The sequence below is a fragment of the Sceloporus undulatus genome, chromosome 5, assembly GCF_019175285.1.
Source record: "Sceloporus undulatus isolate JIND9_A2432 ecotype Alabama chromosome 5, SceUnd_v1.1, whole genome shotgun sequence".
Classification (NCBI taxonomy): domain Eukaryota; kingdom Metazoa; phylum Chordata; class Lepidosauria; order Squamata; family Phrynosomatidae; genus Sceloporus; species Sceloporus undulatus.
This window is the reverse complement of record NC_056526.1, coordinates 53,913,863-53,921,000: the sequence shown is the minus strand read 5'-3', so window position 1 is coordinate 53,921,000 and position 7,138 is coordinate 53,913,863. Positions and strand designations below refer to the sequence as shown.

The following is a 7,138-nucleotide window of genomic DNA, read 5'->3' as shown; positions in this document are numbered from 1 at the left end:
TTATTATTATTATTATTATTATTATTATTATTATTATTAAACATATAACCCACAACAATTTACAAGCAAAACACATCAAACAAATGAACAAATAACAAACATATAAAAATTTGCATCCTACATTTGCACTTCTAACCAAGATTTGTTTAAAATACAGCAATAATACATACTCCATTTGTAGAATCATAAACAGACAATTTCTCATTCATTTCCTCTTGTTCCTTTAGACATTTATTCCTTTTCTTCAGTTCTTGGGTATAATTATCAACATTATTAAGTTTGAATTACCTGCTTGCAGAAGCTAGCTTTGTTTTTCCAACAATTTTGTGTGCCTTAATTTCTCTGTATTTTCCTTTTCATTACAAAGAATGTATTTTTGAGAACTTTCAGTATGTGATGATTTGTGGGTGGCAACTCTAAATGTTTTTGACCTGAAACTCCCATCATCCCATTCACTGGCAGTACTAGCTGGGGTGGATGATAGTTACTGTCCAGCTAGGTCTCAATGTGCTCATCCCAGCTTTAAAACAGATTTGGTTCAGATATAGCACTCATCTGTTACTGTACTTTCTGAGGATGGTGTTCAGTGCATCAGAGGCTGGAGAATTTGTTTATCAAAAGTAGCCAGCTTGATAAATTGTGGTCTGAACCAAGGACCTCAACACCTCCGTTTTGTTTTTAAACGTTTGGATGGATTTTTTCCTGCTCACTGAAATAAGCCCCATTGCCCTTAGAGGCTGAGGCGGCAATTAGTGTGGCCCACCTAGAAACTAATCTTCCTGTCACTTCTTGTTGGAAAAAGGCTTCTTCTAGGTTTTAAATTTTTTTTGTGGGGAGGAGATATGTCATAATTGCCTCTCAAGTCCTCTGAGGGGGCATAGGGTGTTAAGGAAAAAGCAACATGGGATATACAGTGATGAAATAAAACATGTATGTGAGAGTCAGGATGACTCAGCAGAAGCCAATTGAGAACCACACAGGTGTAAATGGTAATACAATTAACAAGTCCTGAATGCCAAGGACAGAAATGTAAAGTGGATAATTGGACACACCTGACAATTGTTAAGTGGTCAAGGCTGAGATGATGAAATCATTAATTGTAGGATGAACCAAGAGAACCAATGGGAATGGTGTACATGTCTACTGGGTGGAAACAGACAACAGTGGGTGGTACCATGCATTGACTATAATAATGACTATACATCCCAATGTATTGTGTGGGTTGTAGATAGTGAGGAGTAGAGTATTGTTGTATTGGAGTTGTGTTGGATAGTTTTGGAGCTGTATATAGTAGAATAAAGTAGATCTTTTATTTAAGACTACTGAGTTGTCTGGTGTCTTGGGTGAAGCTACAAGAACCAGCTGGATCCTGAAGAAGGGTGAAGGCTTCTGTGGAAGCAAGAGTGAGAAGGCTTGGAGAGTTTGTCAGGGTCTTCAGCCTATTCTCTGTAACTCTGCTAAGCTATAACCACTGGCCAAAACTGGTCAGCGCGGTGCACAACCAGGTGGTGAGTTCAAGCCAGAGGTGAAGAGCTACAACTCCCATCATCCCTGACATAGGGGGCATTTTGAATGGTGTGTGTGTGTATAATTTTAGGTTTCAGAGGTGAGGGTAGCAGAGAGGAATAAAGCCCCAAAGGGCCTCTGGGGGACAGTGCTGTCCCAATGTCCAAAAGTTGTCCACCCCTGCAAGAAAACATTATGCATTTTGATGCAATGATAATGTATGAAGGGTAGAATTCAGTCAGTTATAAAGATTAAAAATATCTATGTAGTTATTCTGATTTAATTTTTTCTAAAAAAATTATTTTGATGGACTATGTAACATCAGTCCTCTTGCCACCACTTGTTCAATTTTCAAGTCTTTTTCTTTTTCTTTTTGGCTTTTTAGTATTAATGCCTTGGCTTCTGAACAGAAAGATGAAATTATGATACAACTTGAGTCCATTAGGAAGCTGATGAAAGAAAGTGGATTGGACAAATCAGCAATTAAACCACAAGGTAATTGTTTGTTGTTTTACAATGTTTCTATAAGAAAAACTCATATTTGATAACATATTCCAAAAGATATTATACATATTTTTGATGGTCTCAACATGGCATTGTGACATTTTACTGGTATAGTGCAGTATCTAAAGCAGTTGCATGGCAGCACAGCAGTGCCTTCTCATTAGGTTATTGATTTTCTAAGCTCACACAGATATTGTGCTTATATAGTGATCTTCTTTTATTTTAATAGAGGAAGATGATGTATACAGCCATTCCTTTTGTGTGTACGAGTTGGCTTTCCCTGCTATCATATATTGAATGGTATCCTAGGTGGGAAGGAAAAGAATTCTTGCTGCTTCTTTCTATGTTGCCTATAATGACTGTAGTGCAAAAGTTGTTTGCTGCTGCAATGCAAAAGGAACTTGGTTTATTTAATGTAGAAGTCAAATAACTGGCCATTTCATCAGAATATTTTAATACAGCCTTATAATGAAGCCTCTTACATGTAATTTGATGACAGCAGCTATTTTAGTTATTGTAAAGACATCAAACATATCAGTAATTTAAAATTTTAACTTTTGTCTTTGAAAATCAGATATTAGATACACATGCCAAGAGAAGCTCGAAGATCTTATTCAGTCATTCAGTGAACCTCCTGAGACAAAGATGGGTGAGGGGACTGATGAAACATGTGAGGATGAAGTGCTGTTTGATGGTACTGAGGGACACTGTGATGAAGAGGAGCATAAACACTGTGATCACAACTTCTTACTTAATGAAATGGAAGAACCACAGATCATGGAAGCTACTGAAGTAACTAACCAAGATATAGCAGAAACTGGATTAAGACGACGTATTAGAAATGAATGAAATAGATAGAAGTTTGTGGTGAACTATTGCACATCTTATTATGCACTTTTAAATTCTCCTGTAATGGGTTCACATTTATTGCTATATGCTTTAAAGTGAGATATTTATGAAACTTTTCTATTTATTCTATATAAAATTATTTCTGTATACTGTATATTATGCTGAAAATCCTATATGGTATTTCACTATGCTGTCAAAATTTGTCATATTTTTACAATGATTAAAGTTTAATGGCAACAGAATATGTTGTAAGCATTTTTGTTTTTACTCACAGGAAATAACTTCAGGTGTTTCTTACTGTTGAAATAACTTCGAACAAATGCTGAATGGATTCTGAATGGATAGTAGTTGGTTGCTGTGTTTATGAACTCTTGGTAGAGATTGAATGCACTTCTTGTTTCTGTTAGTTTTTTTCCTTTCATTTGAAATAGTAGAAATACTCTGGAAGGCTGTGGAAAAGCTTGTGTACATTTTGCTAATTTGTATAAAAATGCTGTAGAAAACTTGTTGCAAAACAATCTGAAGCTGCATCTGCACTGCAGAAAAAACACAGTTTGACACCACGTTAATTCCCATGGCTCAATTTGATGGAATTCTGGAATTGTATTTTTGTGAGAGATTTAGTCTTCTCTGTCAGAAAACTCTGGTGCCAAAACAAACTACAGTTCCCAGAATTTCATAACATTGAGCCATGGCAGTTAAAGTGGTGTCAAACAGCATTATTTCTGCAATGCGCATTCAGTCTAAGCACAGTCTTTCTTAATCCAGTATCATCCAGATGTATTGGTTTGTAACATTCATCATCCTCAACCAGCATGTACAGCGGCTATATTGACTGGGAGTTCTGAATACGTATTGGAGTCCAGTTTGAAGGGCATCATGTTAGAAATGGCTTATGTAGCAAACAACGATAGTAATCAACTTGTTGCATCACATAATGTGTATGGATAGATATGAATTGATGAATAAGTTTTAGTTTTATCACCTAAACTTGCATATGGATAAAACAGTATTTTCTAAGCAAGAAATATTTTGTTTGCTTTTAGATCATATACTAATGTATAGTGGAAGGTAGTAGTAGTTTGTCTTTTCATGTACAATTTTTATAAGTTCTTTTATAAAGTGGCCAAACTTAGATATATTCTTTTAAAAAACATCTTGGGGACAGCTGGTGTGGAAGGCTTAGCTGCTTCCCTCTTTTTCCTCCATTTTGCTTTCTTTGCATGCTCAATAAGTATTTTTGAGGCAGGGGCTCTAGATGCATTAGAGTAGAATCTCATTCTTTCTCAGCAAAAGCTTTATGGTGCAGCTTACTGAAGATCTGTTGTTGCAACCTGTATTGAAAGGCTGTGTTTCTTCAACCTTCCTTTACCATCCTCCCAGTCCCAATGCTGCTAAAAAAATCATTCAGGTGGACAGAGGAACACAAAGAAAGGGGACTGGGCATCTATAAAATATGTTGTAAAATTTGTCAAAGGTTTTGTTAATTGAATGTGTGTAATCATCTGTAAATCAACACTTCCATAATGGTATATTGATACTATCCTCAGAATCTGAGCTGGAAGAGACTCCAAGAGCCATCCAGGTCACCCCCTGCCATGCAGGAAATCTCAATCAAAGCATCCCCTTTGACAGATGGCCATCCAGCCTCTGTTTAAAAACCTCCAGGAAGAAGATTCCACTATACGCCGAGGGAGTTTGTTCCACTGTCAAACAGCCCTTACTGTCAGGAAGTTCTTCCTAATGTTGAAGTGGAATCTCTTTTCTGTAGCTTGCATCCATTGCTCTGGATCCTAGTCTCTGGAACAGCAAAAACAAGCTTGGTCCCTCCTCAATATGACATCCCTTCAAATATTAAACAGGGCTATCATATCACCTCTTAACCTTTTCTTCTCTAGGCTAAACATCCCCAGCCACCTTAGTTGTTCCTCATAGGACATGGTTTCCAGACCCTTCACCATTTTGGTTGCCCTCCTTTGCACACGCTCCAGTTTCTCAACATCCTTTTTAAACTGTGGTGCCCAAAACTAGACACAATATTCCAGGTGGGGCCTGACGAGAGCAGAATAGAGTGGGACTATTACTTCCCTTGATCTAGACACTATACTTCTATTGATGCAGCCTAAAATCGCATTGGCCTTGTTAGCTGCCGCATCCTTTCAGATATTTAAGCACGACTATATGTCACCTCTTAACGTTCTCTTCTAAGGCTAAACATATCCAGCTCCCTGAGCTGTTCCTCATAGGGCTTGATGGTTTCCAGACCTTTCATCATTTGGTTGCCCTCCATGTTTGACAATGGGAGACGCTGCCTCAAAGTGTGGTGAAGTTTCCTTCTTTAGGGGTTTTTAAACAAAGGCTGGATGTCCATCTGTTGAGTGTGCTTTGACTGTGTATTCCTGCATGGCAGGAGGCTGCATTGGCTGATCCCTGAGGTCTCTTCCAACCCTATGATTCTGTGACATGTTTACTTATTTACTGAATGAATGCATACCCTGCCTGTCTCCCATGTTGGGATCCAAGGCAGCTTGTCTTTACATCTGAAAATTTTTAGTGGTCCTAACTGATATTTTAAGTCCCTGTATTTGCTTTTTTAAAAATATGGTAGCCTACTTCAAATTCATGGAGATGAATGAGGCTATGATCTATCAAGGGATCCCAAACTTTGGCCATCCAGGTGTTTTGGACTACAGCTCCCAGAAGCCCTTTAGCTTGGTCAATAGTCAGGAATTCCAAGGGCTGAAGTTCAAAACATCTGGCAGATCAAAGTTTGGGAATCATTAACTGTAATGATGAATCATTGAGCAGTTTTCTGACTTCAACTCCCAGAATTCCTGGCTGATGGCCAAGCCGACTGGGGCTTCTGGGAGCTGAAATCCAAAACACCTGGAGGACCAACATTTGGGAATTGGTTCCCAAACTTTGTCTCCATTATTTTTAGACTTCAGCTTCCAGAAGCCCCAGCTAGGTAACAGTAAGGGCTGAAGTCCAAAGCAACTGGAAGACCAAAAGTTTGGGAATCACTGGTTCCTAAACTCTGCATCTCCAAGTCTTTTTCTGGACTTCAGCTCCCAGAATGCCTTACTGTTACCTAGCTGGGGCTTCTGGGAACTCAAGTCCAAAATAGCTGAAGGACCAAAATTTGGGAAGCACTGCTTCAAGGTTTCCCAAACTGCATCTCCAAGTCCTTTGGACTTCAGCTCCCAGAATGCCTTACTGTTACCAGGCTGGGGCTTCTGGGAACTGAAGTCCAAAACAACTGGAGGTCGAAAATTTGGGAAGCACTGATCAATGGTTCCCAAACTCTGGGAACTAAAGTCCAAAACACCTGAAAGACCAAAGTTTGGGCATCACAAGGGTTCCCAAACTCTGCATCCCCAAGTCTTTTGTGTGGACCTCATCTCCCAGAATGCTTTACTGTTGGCCCACAGGGCTGGGGCTTCTGGGAGTTGAAGTCCAAAACACTCGGAGAACCGTTGAATAATAAAATCTAAAGACGAAGCCCAGAGAGGCCCTTGGGAAGCGAGGCGGGCGGCGTGAGGGGAAAGCAGGGTGTGTACTGTGGGGGTCCTTTTCTGTGTCTCGAGGCCTTCTTCCAGTTTGAGAAGGAAGCCTTCGTGAGGGAACTGGGAAGGGCCTAGTAGTAGCCTATGTTCCTGGGCGCCTAGGAAACCAGGAGCGCTTCCCTCAGGATAAAGAGGAGGAGGAGCAGGAGGAGGAGGAAGAGAGGCGAGCAAACGAAATAGTATCTGAGATTTATCCTTATTTTCTCTCTCTGTCTAAACAGGGACCGACCCTTGGAAAGCTGCAGCCGTCGTGTGTTTATTTTGCTGCAAAGCCCAGGTGTGTGTGTTGTGTGTTGTGTCACTTGTGTGTGTTTGTAGAGCAACAAAACCCAGCATGGGGTTCCCTAGGAGGGTGAAATAAGGGGTGAATAACCCCTAGTACGGCTGGGTATTGCTGAATAATAGCAATAATAATAATAATAATAATAATGAAATTTGTTGTTATTATTATTATTATTATTATTATGTTGTTGTTGTTCTTGTTGTTTCTTACCTGCCTTTCCCCATGGATTTAGGTGAAGGACCCCTATTACTGTTGAGTATTACAGAATATTAAGAAGAAGAAGAAATACTAAGAACTAATAATAATAAGTAGGTAATAAATTATTATTATTATTATTATTATTGTTGTTGTTGTTGTTATAATTATTTCGTACCTGCCTCTCCTCAAGGATCAAGGCGGGGAACAACAACATATCAACAATGAACAACAT

The 7,138-nt window shown here is 39.2% G+C and overlaps 1 long non-coding RNA gene across 1 annotated transcript; it reads left to right on the top strand.

Moving 5' to 3' along the window:
- Positions 1 to 6,184: 6,184 nt before the first annotated feature.
- On the top strand, positions 6,185 to 7,026 carry LOC121930583. Its single transcript, XR_006103969.1, has 3 exons — positions 6,185 to 6,411; positions 6,647 to 6,702; positions 6,941 to 7,026. It is a non-coding gene; the product is annotated as an uncharacterized LOC121930583 (long non-coding RNA).
- Positions 7,027 to 7,138: the final 112 nt, after the last annotated feature.